Below are 14,495 nucleotides of genomic sequence, written 5' to 3'. Positions count from 1 at the left end.
TGATGCTTATAAATAACAAAATCCATTTTACTGTCTGCAGTCTACCAGTGTATTTAGGTGCTTTAAAGAAATGTACCGTTGTTAGTGTTTCTTCGTCATATGTAGTGTGACTGCATGTGTGTATTTTTGTGTGTTTTTTAATTTTCTATTGCTGTTTGTTTTTCATTCTGTCATTTTATTTTTACTCTTCATTATTGACCTTTGTCTTCTTTTAAACTGTAGTCCAAGTTCCTTTCAATTCCATTGCTTGAAATTCTAGTTGATGATGCTGTGTACTTGATATTTGTAATGCTATTAGTGACTGCAAGTTAAAATAGCTTTTGCGACTTCTTGCTTATATAGCAGGCACATTATTTGCTCTGTGTTGTTTTGATTGTAGGGCATCACAAACACAATCGTGCACAAAACCACAAATATTCTTCACACTACTTGTTTAATTTTGTCCTAATTAGACCTTCCTTTCTGCAACCCACAGCTGAGTGTGTCAGACCACGACTTGCAATGCTGAACAATCAAAATTTACTTCCCGAGACTGAAACCTTAAGGTGGACCCGTCTGAGGTTTGTATAAACTGAGGCCACAGCTACATCTGACAAATTTAACCCAGAATCCAAAGGAGACAGACAAACAGAGAAGCTGCTTCAGTCTGTGAAGAGCCTGAATGCCATCTAGTGGATGAAGCTGAAGGCCATGCTGAAATACTGCTTCAGCAACAGTATCAGAGGTCACAAATGCAGCGACTTTCATGTCAACAGCACCCCCTGCAGGGGGAAGCTATAAGTCCTTGTAACATAGAGATTGGATCAGAGCATTATTATTTTAAAACTGTGTTGGCTACATCTTGGCAGTGACATTTAAACTCATGCACTCTTGTGAGAGGCATACGAGGCTCCACTCAGCTTTACCTCGGTTTAATTTATACTCTTTGTGCGTCAAATGCGAGAGGAGCTATACAACTGCTGAAATGACGCACTGAAGGTCATCGACTAAAATAAGTTCTGTTGCTTAACTAGTTTGATTTAAATATATCTGCTGTTCAACTTACAGCTACTTTAATAGCATGTACATTAAAAGAGTTCAGGAAGCAAGTGACCTGCGTTATTGCATAGATGTTAGGCAAACACAACTTTAAACACGGAACAAAAACACACCTATTTCTATATTCACACTGTGAATATAGAAATAAGATAAGAAAAGTTTCAAACATACTGTTAGAAAAAAAACTAGATTTTTAAAGGAAAATTGTACAGCAAAACGGTCGTGTGGTTTGCGTTTTCTTCTTTCTTGTTTGCCTGATCAGCACTTGTTTACTGTATGTATGGAAAAATACGCCTGTCTGCAATCCAGTAAAGAGGAGAAAATCTCTGTGGTTTAAAGGGCTTGGGAAAGATACAGCAAAGTGGCTACCTGTGTATTCTTGTTTGTGCCACTTGTTTGTCTCCACCTTTATTTTCCTGACGTTTTTATGTTCCTGTCGCATGAGTTTGGGGATTTTTATTTGCGTGTTCACGCTCTCAAAGCATTTGCTTCTGCAGACAGGAATCCATTTTTTCCTGTTTCAGACATAAACAGGAAGCATGAAAGCTGTGAAACTAGTGTGTGAACATAGACATTTTTGCACATTTTCCCAAGAAAGGTGCAAATATTTGAATGCAATACCAAAATACAACAAGCCCAAATATATATTGTGATGTGTAGCTCAGCTCACTGTGCAATATAGTTTATTTATAGGTCATGCATTGTGATTATAATGGTAGATCCCTTAAATATACAGTATAACAGAGTAATAGATAAGAAAACGGCACATAGTGCTGTGTATGCCATGTGCCGCATCTCCCACCATTTTAATGTCCCAGTGGCCATCAGCATTCAGCTGGTGAGAGCAAAACATGGACATTGGATAGGCCCATGGAGACTGACGTGACAGGGACACTCACACAAAACATACACACAACTGCATGCACTTTGCAAAACTATGAGTTTGTGTGAATGTACATTCACTCAAGGTGTGCTTGTCTGTCAGTGGGTGCACACAGATGTGTGTGTATGTGTGTGTGGAGCTGTGGATCTCCTAATTTAGCCTCTAGAGAGCTGAGACGTCGGGGTGTCAATCTCACAGCGCCGCTTTTTTCCCCACTTAACTTTTTAACCGAGTTTCCTCCTCTTTGCAATCCTCTGTATTTATAGCTGCCAAGCCTGGAGCAGCCACGTATGTCTCAGTGTGTGTGCGTGCACGTGCATGCACGTGCGTGCATGTGTGTCTGCGGTATTTACCAACATTAAGCTCTTTGTGTTGCATGTGTGTGTAGATGCACAGCTGTTGATATTGTGGGGTTAGGGGTTTGGTATTTCAGTCAATTTCCACAGAGACAAAGATGAAGCACAACGCACGAGAGACAGAGGAAGTGTGGAAATCGCTGGAGGAAATAGAGAGAGCATAGGAAGAAAGACATGGAGGTGAAAGGGATGAGGCGGGAGGAGGGATGGTGGCGCAGGGTTTTAAAGGGGGTAGAGGGATGGATGGAGTGATGAGGCAGAGTTCTGGCCAGGCGAGCTGCTCTGAGACTAATTAAGGTGAGGGCACTGGCAGAGACGAGGTAATGATGAAGAAAAGGATTTACTCCCTCCATCCCTTCGTATAAGACACACACCACCGCCTCTCTACTCAGCTCACCCTCACCTCCTCCTCTTCTCCACCTTCATCACTTGTCCATCGCTCGCTCATTCCTCCCGGTGTCTTCCAGTCCTCGTCATACTTCTCTGAACCAGTTGAACGCTACTCGTCTGCACAGAAGCAGAGTACACATAATTGTGACAAAAGGAAATGTTGGTCAGTGGTTTGATGTATAAAAACTGCAATGTGGGAGTTATTGTCATTGTAGGATCGGCGCAAAAAGATTTGTGTGTGATTTTGTTTTTACTTCCCATTAGTATTATTTTGTTTTTTCAACTTCCCTGAAAGTATTGGAAAATATAGAACATTTCAGTAGTTTCTACCTTTTGTTCAAATGGCTGGTTCCACTAAATATTTTAATTACCTTTTAGATTGTGAAAATAAGTAGTAAGGAGTATCTATTCTTTTTCTACATTAAGATTACACAATCTTCTGGTCACCTGTAAGAATTAGGACGCATAGTGTGTACTGTAAGTACAAGATCCTGTAAATTAAATGCAGAAGAGCCAAAAAGGGGGGAAACAAATTTCATATCGTCCAAACACAAACATTCATTTTAGAAAATAAGAAATCAGTAAATGTATTTGAACCTAATGACTGGTGAGTTTTGTTAAACAAAGAAATATTTAAATGATGTCTTAGAAGTATTGAGCTTGAAGTGCTTCAAAATTATTTTTTAACATTGGGGAAAAAGCTAATAAAAACTAATAAAAAGAGTGACAGACAACACCAATCAGTTTTTTTAGGGTTAATTTAAGGATTTAGTGGGAAAATACCTAAACGCCAAACAACACTATAATGCATGAACACTAAAGCGCTTGTGTTACATTTGTTTCCGTATTTTAGAAAAAGAAAAAAAGTCACCACAGCTGTAGGTTTTATTTACAATATGTCTTTCTTTTGCACCTTTAGGCCTTTCAAGAATTATAATAAAGAGACACCTTCTTGGCATTTACACGTCACAACAGGATTCTTAAGAGATCATTTCCACTGTAGCACAGTCACTTTTCAAAGTTTCAATTTCTTTGCTTTGGACAGTTTCTCATTTTTGTCAAAAATGAATGCAGCAGATAATTGGTGGGCACTCTGGGTGACCTTGCTTATCTGCACTTCTCTTTAAAACAGTGCAAGACTTTACTGAATCACATGTGCATATAGTACACTGAATGATACAAATGAGCAAAAAAATTTCAGCTTGTTATTTTGTTATTATTTTGTAGTGTCTTTACTTTACGATATAAAGTGCCTTGAGGTGAATGTCGCTGTGATTATATGACCTCATAATAACATAGTTCATGTTTTATTACTTCATCGCGTTATTGTTTAATAGAAATTGTTCCTGTTTAAAATATATCTTTTAATCAAATATGTTGGTTCTTTTTAAATAAAATATTATAAGCTCATGCCAACTTTTATATATCCCTGTATAGTCACACCACAGCACTCTTTAAATCAATATTCAGACTTTCTGTGCAGATTACCTCTTCACAGCTGAAGAAGTCTATGTATTAATTAGGATTAATTTACTTTTCAATTCCTTTTCCAACACTAATTTTCCTCTCTTGCTCTCTCTTCTATTCACTGTCAAGCACATGTGTCTGCTCGCTTGCTCCAGCTGTGACTCTTCCACCAGTTTTCTCCACCCTCCGTCTTCCCCCTCTTGCTCCTCGGGCATCTTTCCGTGGGCCAACAGGAAGCAACTGCAGCTTGTCATGAGGCCTCCTGTTCCAGCCCCACCAACTGCGTTCCTGTCAACCACCGGCGATACATCCCTTTTCCAAATGTTCACTTCCACCCACACGTATCCTACATCTGCTACTCACTGTGTTTTGGTGTCTTCTGGTTACAAATTTGCATACAGTTTACAGAAACAGACTCATATCCTCTCCTGTTGTCTGCGCCTGTCACTGCTTGACTGGAATTGTAACGCTGAGGTGAAACGTCTCCTCACTTTAGTTTGAGCAAATGTTCAGCAAAATGCCTCTCATCACACATTCAAACACAACATTTGGCCCTATGTGTGCAATTTGTGCAATGAGTTGTATTTAAAATGACAAGAAGATAAAATCAAAGGAAGTCTCCTACCACTTTTACACTTTAAGGTCAGTTTTTGTGTGATGATCAACAGGTGTTTAATGCCATCTGTGGCTCATTTTGATATGATCAAGTCATTTTCTCAACCCTAAATTTGGCTTTTATAATAGAAAAGTTTCATTGTTTACAGTAACTCAGAGTATATTTGGGGTTTTTGCCTTAGACCACCACGCTGGAATTTAAATCCAGAAGTTCAAAATGCATTGGAAAATTAACTGACAAGATCACATGATGTCTGTTCCTCTGTTATTTCAAGAGAAATAACACAGACGTGATATCTGAAGTAGATTCAACTAAAGTCAATGATGACAGAATTATTTCCATGGATAAGAAAAACGACCTTTAAACACCTAACAAAGTGAGGAACACTCTCGAGAAGGCAGGTGTATCATTTTTGCCTTAATGAAAGCAAATGTGAAGGGTTTAAAGCAAGTTTAAAACCACTGGTTACACTCATGAACTAGAAGACCAGAAGAGGTGTTTCTACAAAAAATGCAGACAGATCAAATCAAGAGTAACTTGTTCCAGAATGATGGGAAGAATGGAAACGAAGAGAAACAACTCATCATCTGAAGCACACGCATCTTCTTTCCCCATCACAAAACCAAAGGAAGAAAGACCCAAAAACAAGCAGCAACTGAAGGCAGCTGCAGTAAAGCCTTCGCAGAACATCTCAAGTGTGCAAACAGCCTTTGGTGATGTGGCTTCGAGACTTCAGGTAGTCATAGACTGTAAAGTATTTTCATGCAAACATCAAAAACAATCCTTATTTTTAAAATTATGTTAGTTTTTCCAGTCAGTTGTTGTGAGCCTGTGAAAATCTGAGAATCACATTTGTGCACTGTGTGAGTAAGACATGTTTCTCACTACAGAAAACACTGTTTATCTTAGAGTGTTTTCTGAGTAAGGAGTCAGGACACATGAAGCTCACTTTGCGCTATTTTTGACAAGGGACAGTTGGGCATTATATAGAACTTGTACTGAAGAGCTGACAGGGTAAAGACTGTTTAAGGTCCAGTCAGGTGTTGGACATTTTTATTCTCCCAGAAAACTCCACTGGATAATTTAAAGAATAGTCCAGCGCTGCTGTGAACTACAGGACCTAAAAAAGTTATATTGACTAAGTATAAAAAAGCAGCTCACAGATCTTGATTAAGAAAGAAGTGCAGAAAGTAAATAGTTGGAGCGAATATGACAGTGCCAAGCATCATTATCAAACTTTCATAAACTTTTCAATAACTTTTTAGTCTTAGGAGCTTAAGAAGAACTGAAGGACACCCGAATGTAATTACTGTGTTCAAACCTGCATAAAAAAACCACACTAATGGGATACGCAGGTGCTGTGAGTCAGGTAATAAAAAACAGACTTTTTATGAACAAGGGGTGACTCTGACTGAACAGCCATATCCTGGTTTATTATCTATTTCACTCCGAATGGTGCCCTAATTTACAAAATGACCATTATGATTGGTAGTAAACTGAAAAAATAAAATGAAATGTTCTAGAGTAACATAATAATCCAGTCAGTCCTTGAGTAAAAACATATAAAACCATGCTACTGTACATTTTTACAGTATAATACAATAATACCATGTTGCATGAGGTAATGAATCAAGTGACCTCTTGTGCAACCAGTGCAGTCACCCTAAGTTTTAGGTTTACAAATCATAAAGGAGATTATGACAGTTACATTTCTTCTCCATTCACTTTTACTGTTATGATATACCCAGGAAATTAATGACTGGCTTCATTTGCAGCCACAGCATTTTCACATCAGTTTGCAATGCCTAAGGTATCTGACGCTCCTTCATTCCTTCAGATAGTCTTTGAATTTATTCCTTTATCTCGTCATTGATTTTCACTTGTAGACTCTTGTGACCGGCAAAAGCGGACAGATGGTGAAACTGTATCTCAGAGTTTGTGTTCCTAAAAAAGGAAAAGCAAATGTTTCTCCCATTAATATTTGGATCAGAATAAACAGACCTCTGCCTGAGGTCTTAGAACAGGTCTTAATTATTAAATTACAAATAAGTGTCTTTCTTTGCATGCGTGTTTAGTGATGCTGTATTTCTATTTTTGGAAATTTGACTTTTATATCTGGTTCCTGTTTTTTACTATTCGTTTCATATAAGGTGTCACTTTTACTCATTTCTTATCAGCCTTTTCCTTTATGCATGATGACTTAAAGAGCACCAGAACAGGTGTCATGTTGGCTATCAGTGTAGCAGAACAAGAGCGAGGAGCCAGCTGTTGTGCAATAGCTTTAATTCCACCATTAATTATTAAGATATGTTGTCACACTGTCATTATAACACTGTTAAGAGTTCAGATTTATGTTAGAGCGTCTCTTAGAGTTAGTCACTGTGTAAATATCCTAACCTTAGAGAAAATCAGGAGTGGCAACTTCAGTTTTTAATGACGCGACAAGGAGAACATATAGAGTAAAAACAGTACAGTTGAAAAACAGCTTACCCTTTATTTGCATTTGTGCCCTTATACAAATTCTGATAGATGAATTTTCAAATCTGACGTAGCTTTCTGTAATATTACAGCTGAGTACATCTTAATAATATGCTAGAAGGTATAATGTGTTCCCCCACAAAATTGCAGAGCACTGTGTGGAATTCATGCATCACTAATGGTTAGCTTTTAATTCCTCTGGTTTCAATGGAAACACAAGTTCTCTCCTTTGCTGCACGTCATTGTACACTGCCAGCGCTTCTTTAGTTTTTTTTTTTCCCAAAGAAAGTCAGTAAAATGACTAGAGAGGGGAGAAATCCTTCTAGAAGTGCACACTGTGTACTTTCACATGCAATGATGGGAGGAAGCAGCATGAAGATAGTATGTTTGATCACAGCACACATAAGAAAAAAGAAGAAAACCACTTTGCTGGTGGAACTTTGGTGTCAGGTTTTCTAACAGACTCCCTCTGAGAAATGACTACACTGCACCACCAAAGCCAGTGTAAATACGTACGTGAAAGAATGCAGAAAATAATTCACTGTGCTTAGACATAAAACAAGACAGTGATACTGGGAAACGGTGGCAAGCTTCAATTTCCAGTATATATAGCCCAACTATGTCTTACTTTAACATAAAGCCGTGCGCTGATGACACAAAAGCATTTTAAAAAATAAATATAGCACGTAATTCCCTTGTGTTGAATGTCGTACCCTTGTTTAGATCGTATGTACAAATAATAGAAACCATAAAAAGTAGCACTGTTCAATGTTTCAAAGAAGAAATTATTTACAGTAGGATTCTTCCTCTTTTTCACTCTTTTTCATTTTTTTAGCATCTGGACCAGCAGGACAGGCCTTACAAACCAATTTTCAGACTCTTGGGGCTATGTTTAAAAGCCCATTTGATACCGCAAGTTCTGAAAGAGTTCAGATCTGGCAGGATAATAATAATAATAATAATAATAATAATAATAATAATAATAATAATAATAATAATAATAATAATAATAATAAAGAAATATTTCCATCTGCATCCTTAAAAACATTGTCTTTAGTCTAAATATCAATTTGCGTTAACAAAAGGAGTTGATACAGGCCCAAACAGAAAATTGTTTATAATAATAATAATAATAATAATAATAATAATAATAATGGTTAAATATTGGATCAAATTTTTCTAGGTGGTGTGGGGAGATTCTTGTGAACTTCTCTAGTGAGGAACAAGTCCACTTTTGATACAAGTCCCTGTTAATGTGTGGATGTACCAGCTTTTTTCACCGCTTGTATTCTGTGCTATGTATGGTATGTACAGGTTTATAGTTGGTTCTAACAGGCTTTATCATATTTAACCAAATTTCAACATGAGGTGGCATACATAGGTGGATGCCTGGTTTAATAGATTTTCGTGGTGTAAATTAATAAGTTAATCTGTTAAAGACCTTAAACAGAACTGATTTAATTCACCTAAACTGATACTGACTAACAGTTGTTTTATATTAACTGACCTTACAAACTGCTTCTATATGCTTAGTTTTTAACAAAATGTAATCAAAATGGTCCAAAATGGGAATAAGCTGAACCCAACTGGATTCAAAGACTGAACTGGAGAATAACTAGAGCGTTGTTTTACATTTTTTACAAAGTTTTACATTCAGCATATATAGAGCGACAAATTACATAGTCAGTGAAACCTCAAAGGGAAGTGCCGCTGAAAGGTTCAGCAAAGGGATTTGTAATTTTAACTTCTCACAGATGGTACAGCCTAAAGTTCACGGTAATAGTTTGTTTAGTGCCCAATGAGGTCTAACGCTAAGCCATAAACTGTACATAAAAGATGGAGGTATATTACAGTCTGGATTCACCCTAAACATGAGGTTTTTTCGGTGCCCGTTTAGTTCAATGCTTCGAGTGGGTGACCACATCTCTCTCCCCAACAGGTGGCCGCCCCTCCCTGAGCCTGGTTCTCCTGGAGGTTGCTTCCTGTTAAAAGGGAGTTTTTCCTTCCCACTGTCGCCAAAGTGCTTGCTTACAGGGGGTCATATGATTGTGGGGTTTTTCTCTGTATGTATTATTGTAGGGTCTACCTTACAATATAAAGCGCCTCGAGGCAACTGTTGTTGAGATTTGGCGCTGTATAAATAAAATTGAATTACTTTGAAAAGTAGAGACAGTGCTACAACCCAGAGGATCTATGGGCCGAGGGGTTAACATATGTATATATTAGTGCTGTCAGCGTTAATCTCGTTAAAATGACATTAATGCCATAACCGCATTAACATGGCAAATCTCCGTTAGCGAGTTAGCGCGGATCGCCCCGTGCGTGGGGCTGCAGGGCGTCAACACTTTAGCGCGGTTAGCTCTTTAACGCGTTAGCGCTGGGCACAATGACAAGTGGTCCTGCTCTTGCATCCACACACAGTCAGTGTTGGGGAGTAACGGAATACATGTACCGCCGTTACGTATTTAAAATACAAAATATGAGTAACTGTATTCCGTTAAAGTTACCGTTTAAAAAGGTGGTATTCAGAATACAGTTACTTTGCTGAAATAAATGGATTACACAGCAGTATTTTCCTGCTTCACATGCTCTATTTTTAGTTTCCACGCCGGTGGAAACCCAAACAAAACACGCATCAAGAGGCTCTAAATTAGAGGCTCTAATGCCTGTGTCTCAATCTTGCGGCCCATGTCAACTCATATTAAGTAATCCAAAGTATTCAGAATACATTACTCTCATTGAGTAACGTAATGGAATATGTTACAAAATACATTTTGGGGCATTTATTCTGTAATCTGTAGTGGAATACATTTTTGCACCTTTTTGCAACCATAGCTATCACCATCTGGTGGCCTTCCTTAACAGGTACATTTTTCTGACCTGGAAGCTGATCATGTTTTACACATGAATGTCTATTACACAAATTACACAAGTTTTCAATCACCTAACATTTTCTTAATAGTAGGAAGCCTTCATACTCAAGCAAGCAACTCAAGCTGCACCATGTCATACACACTTCACTCCTCTCATTATATGCAAAATACACCCTCTCAATGTAATGCTTTATTTAAGCTGTTGAATTTCCCCATCACTCTCATGTCAGCGCTGCTGCCAAACAGAATCGCTGCCTGCTGTTTCAATCCCTTCACCTCCCCAGAATCCACCTGTAACCTCTAGAGGGATGATTACTCACCACTTCTTAAATTTCTGTGTATCATATTTGATCGCAGTCTCATGCCAATTTGTGCAAAAATCTTTAATCTACAGATTTAGATTTGTGGACACAACTTTTCAGCATTGTTGTCATGTCCCTGAAAATGACTTTGATCAGTCTCCGCTCAATTGTACAGATTCTTCCACGTACACAAAATGAATGTTCCACTTTAAAAAGCAATTGAAAGGAAGTCATAAGGACCGGTGGTGGAGTGAATCATTTCACTTCTTACTGCGTGCGTCACAGACTTCTGACTTCATTTGTACATTTTTTAAATATGCTATTAGTTAACTATATGTGGCTTGGTGAAAAACAACTGGGATGGGTTAAGGGACTAAAATGGGCTTGAGTAGATTTTGAAAATGATCATGGTTTGGCTTGAAGTACAGCAGATGCCCACTTCCTCTGCACCATAATAGATGAGTGCCCATCAGCATGATTGCTTTCATGTTTTGCTACGAGACTGGCCTGCATATTTGCGGGGAGTTATATGGGCTTGAAGCCCAGATGCCAAACACAACCCATATTCTGTAATAAACCAATCATTTCCGACCTCAGCTGTGAGGTTAAACTGAGTTCATGTACTTAATTGCTAAATTCAAAGAGTAATTAGTGCAGTTATTATTATTATTATTGATCATACTGATAGAGTAATAATAGATAATAATGACTGGCATTCTTTAGGGTCTCACTGCCATATGCATGAGTCGTGTCTGTCCAGTTGGATCGACTCCTTGCACATGATGGTGATGGCCAAACTCAAGGATATAAAATTGTACTCCATAAACCAGTGGTGATGTCACTACGTGTATGGCTATCTTATCTACCAGATTTCTGGTAACTTTTGGTAAATTGCATTATTTCTACCAGTTTGTGTTCTGGTACGGTAGTTTTGCATTACAGTTTGCACAAACTCAAAATGGGATTCTTCATAAAACTGCAAAAACTTTCTCAGAGAACTTTGATTAGTGCATGGTCAGCAATCTGTCACGTCAACACCTTCCTGCCACCATTTTCTGCAGTACTGACTGGAAATGAGTTTTTGAGCAATACAGAGATTTTATTAATTATATTTCCGTATGTTCAGTCTAGTTACAGTGTTTACATTTCTGCCTAATCAAATTAGCCTAAACCACCAGTCCCATTCATTCAAGATTTAAAGGAGGATGAGTAGCAATCTACACACCCCGTGATGACTGGAAACATCTTGAACAACACATTGCACTGCTGGCATGAAAAAACGTAAACTGAACCTACAATGAGGTTCATACAGCAGCTCCAAAAAGGTGTGAGTCCAAAATAGCTCAACTGGCAAAAAAAACTCAAAGAGGAAAATCAGCAGCGTCATCGCTATTTCTGTAATGTCAAACTCGATTTAGCGCAAGGTGAGACAAGAGCATCCATTACATATCAGTGTTTATTCAGTATTTGTTGTTGTTGTTGTTTTTTCATTTGTTTACGTCACTTTCATTAAATCCCACAAACAAGCTAAACAGACTCAAAAGAAAAGTCCACGAGTGAGTCTAGGGGTTGCGTGTAGTTCATGTATGTCTGTAGGACAAGGAGGAATAGTCTGTGGAAGTTGTCAGACATCAAAAAGAAAATCTGAAGAAAGCTTTGTCATGTTCTATCGACATGTGTGAAGCCATGTTGGGATTTTCTAAGTAGCTGGGTTGTTGTGTTTGTAGATTCTTGTTGTAAGCTGTAGATTTTTGTTTCCAGATGAATTAATCATTATTTATCCTTGTTAAAATGACTAGGATTAAGTTTGTTATGATAACTTTTACAAAGGGTAATTTGTTGAAGACTATAGAACATAATCCCCAAGAACATATTTCATTTGATCATAAAGATCTACAAAGATTTATTTAAAAATAAATAAATTAGAGATTGCCGTGAGGTGCAATGTCACGACTTCAGCTCTCAGTTTATGTCTGCAGAACGGTGGGAGTGATGGCCTTTGACCCCCTTTTGAGTTCAACACCTAAGAGGCGGGACCCGCAGCACTGTGGGTGCGCTCATTGGGCAAGGTCATTGGACATCGGAGCGCGGCAGGGGGATGTGATTGGACCGTGAGCTCTGTGCAGAGCACGGGATGCAGGTAAAAACAAGAGACACCCACACAGCATGAACAGATATAGAGAGAGGAGCAGGCTGAGACGAGAGAGATGGATGGAAAGAAGGAAGGAGAGATGGGGAGAAAGGTGTTTGCGTGCGTGTGTGTCTGTGTGTGTGCGCAACAGAAAAGCCCAGATAGCAGTGTGTCAAGAGCGCTGTCAGTCACTCATCCATCCAGCTGGCTAATTGGCTCCTTACCCTGGTTCTCCCTCTTGCTCTCACCCTCTCTTTCCCTCACTCTCTCCCTCTACCTGCCTCCCACCATCCTTCTCTCCTTCCCTCGGTTGCCCTCTCTCTCTCCCTCCATCAGGCGTTGCTCCTAACTGCGTGCCGGAGGCCAAAATGCAGATGAGCTCTGCCTCGCGTCAGGGGGAGCTTCTGCTCTGCTTAATTATCCGTGTGTGTGTGTGTGTGTGTGTGTGTGTGTGTGTGTGTGTGTGTGTGTGTGTGTGTGTGTGTGTGTGTGTGTGTGTGTGTGTGTGAGAGAGAGAGATAGCTTATCAGCTTACCGGCCCACACACACAATGTTCATGCTGCTGCTGCTGTTACTGCTATGCTAAACAGCAAGGCATCCTGGGAATTGCAGTGACAGCTCATTTTGGTTTTTTTCATGGTCTATGTATGAAAGCTGCTGAGAGACAGCCCTTCCCTCCCTCCTGCCTCCCAACTTTCCCTCCTCCCTTTACACAAACACATACACACACTCTCACAGTCATATACACACATATACACATTCGCACACAGACACACAAAACCTCTCTTTCCCCGGTGCTCATGGGAACGGGTCCGGGGCCTGTCACTAACCCTCCCCCACTCCCTCTACCCCGTTTCTCCCCACCACCTCACCCTCCCCTCATCGCGGCGGTGACAGGGCTTGTTGACAAACGCCAGCAGTCATCAGGGCACCATGGGAAATCTTCTGCCACCATTTTGTCAGCAGAATGACAGAAGTTGTTAATGTCTTGCCTCTCGCCCTGACACGAGATGCTGGGGCTGACAGACTCCGACATGCACCCCACACACACACACACACACACTCAGACACACACACATTCGGAAGCACACTGCTGCGCATAGCCATAGACTAACACAAATGTCATGCTCGCGATACAGACACACATGACCATGCACACTCACACAGGCTGACATGCTGCACACACACCATTCATGTCCACATTTTGTGCCCCCATCCATAACTCTTCCTCATCTCACTCAACAAAACCAGTCTGTGTGTGCACGAGTGTGTGTGTGCTGTCTGCCAACTAGATGTGTATGGATGTTTAGTGTGTGTGACTAGGGAGTGTTAATGAGGATATGTCTATGAGTGTGTACGGCTTCTAATGAGTTGTACGCCTGTGTGTGTGTGTGTGTGTGAGAGAGAGAGAGAGAGAGAGAGAGAGAGAGAGAGAGAGAGACAGTGAAAACAGTGTCTCAGCTCTCGTTGTGGATGCGGTGCATGCGTCTGATCAATAACATTTACAATCCCGACAGGAGATCGAGCCTGGCGGACAACCCTAACTGACCGTTATGAGAACATGATGAACTCCAGACAGAGCACACGCACACACACACATACAGATGCGTATGGGCAGCTTCTCTGGACATCCAATTACCGTTCCTCATAATCCACTTGCTCCACACACAGCCTCTACCATCCACCTGTGTACAGCTGGTGTACAACCGACAGACGTCGAGATGTATTTGAGTGTGAGATTGTGTATATGAGGGTGCGGGTTGCTGAAGATGGAAGTTCCCACCAGAATCCGCAAAGATACAATGTTTTTAAGCACAACGGGCCCCTGATCAGATCAGCATCACTGGTTTACCTCAGTTCAGTGGGTTTAGCTGCAACTGTACTCTGTTTAATGTCTCAGGGTGTTATTAAATCAAACACTGCAGAATCCGTTGAAGATGGAGATAAAGGTGCCAGGCTTA

Source organism: Rhamphochromis longiceps, linkage group LG15 (genome assembly GCF_057381845.1).
Source record: "Rhamphochromis longiceps isolate RC_006_pf linkage group LG15, R_longiceps_female_GT1.1, whole genome shotgun sequence".
Classification (NCBI taxonomy): domain Eukaryota; kingdom Metazoa; phylum Chordata; class Actinopteri; order Cichliformes; family Cichlidae; genus Rhamphochromis; species Rhamphochromis longiceps.
The sequence above is the reverse complement of the archived record's forward strand: the minus strand, read 5'-3'. Positions refer to the sequence as shown.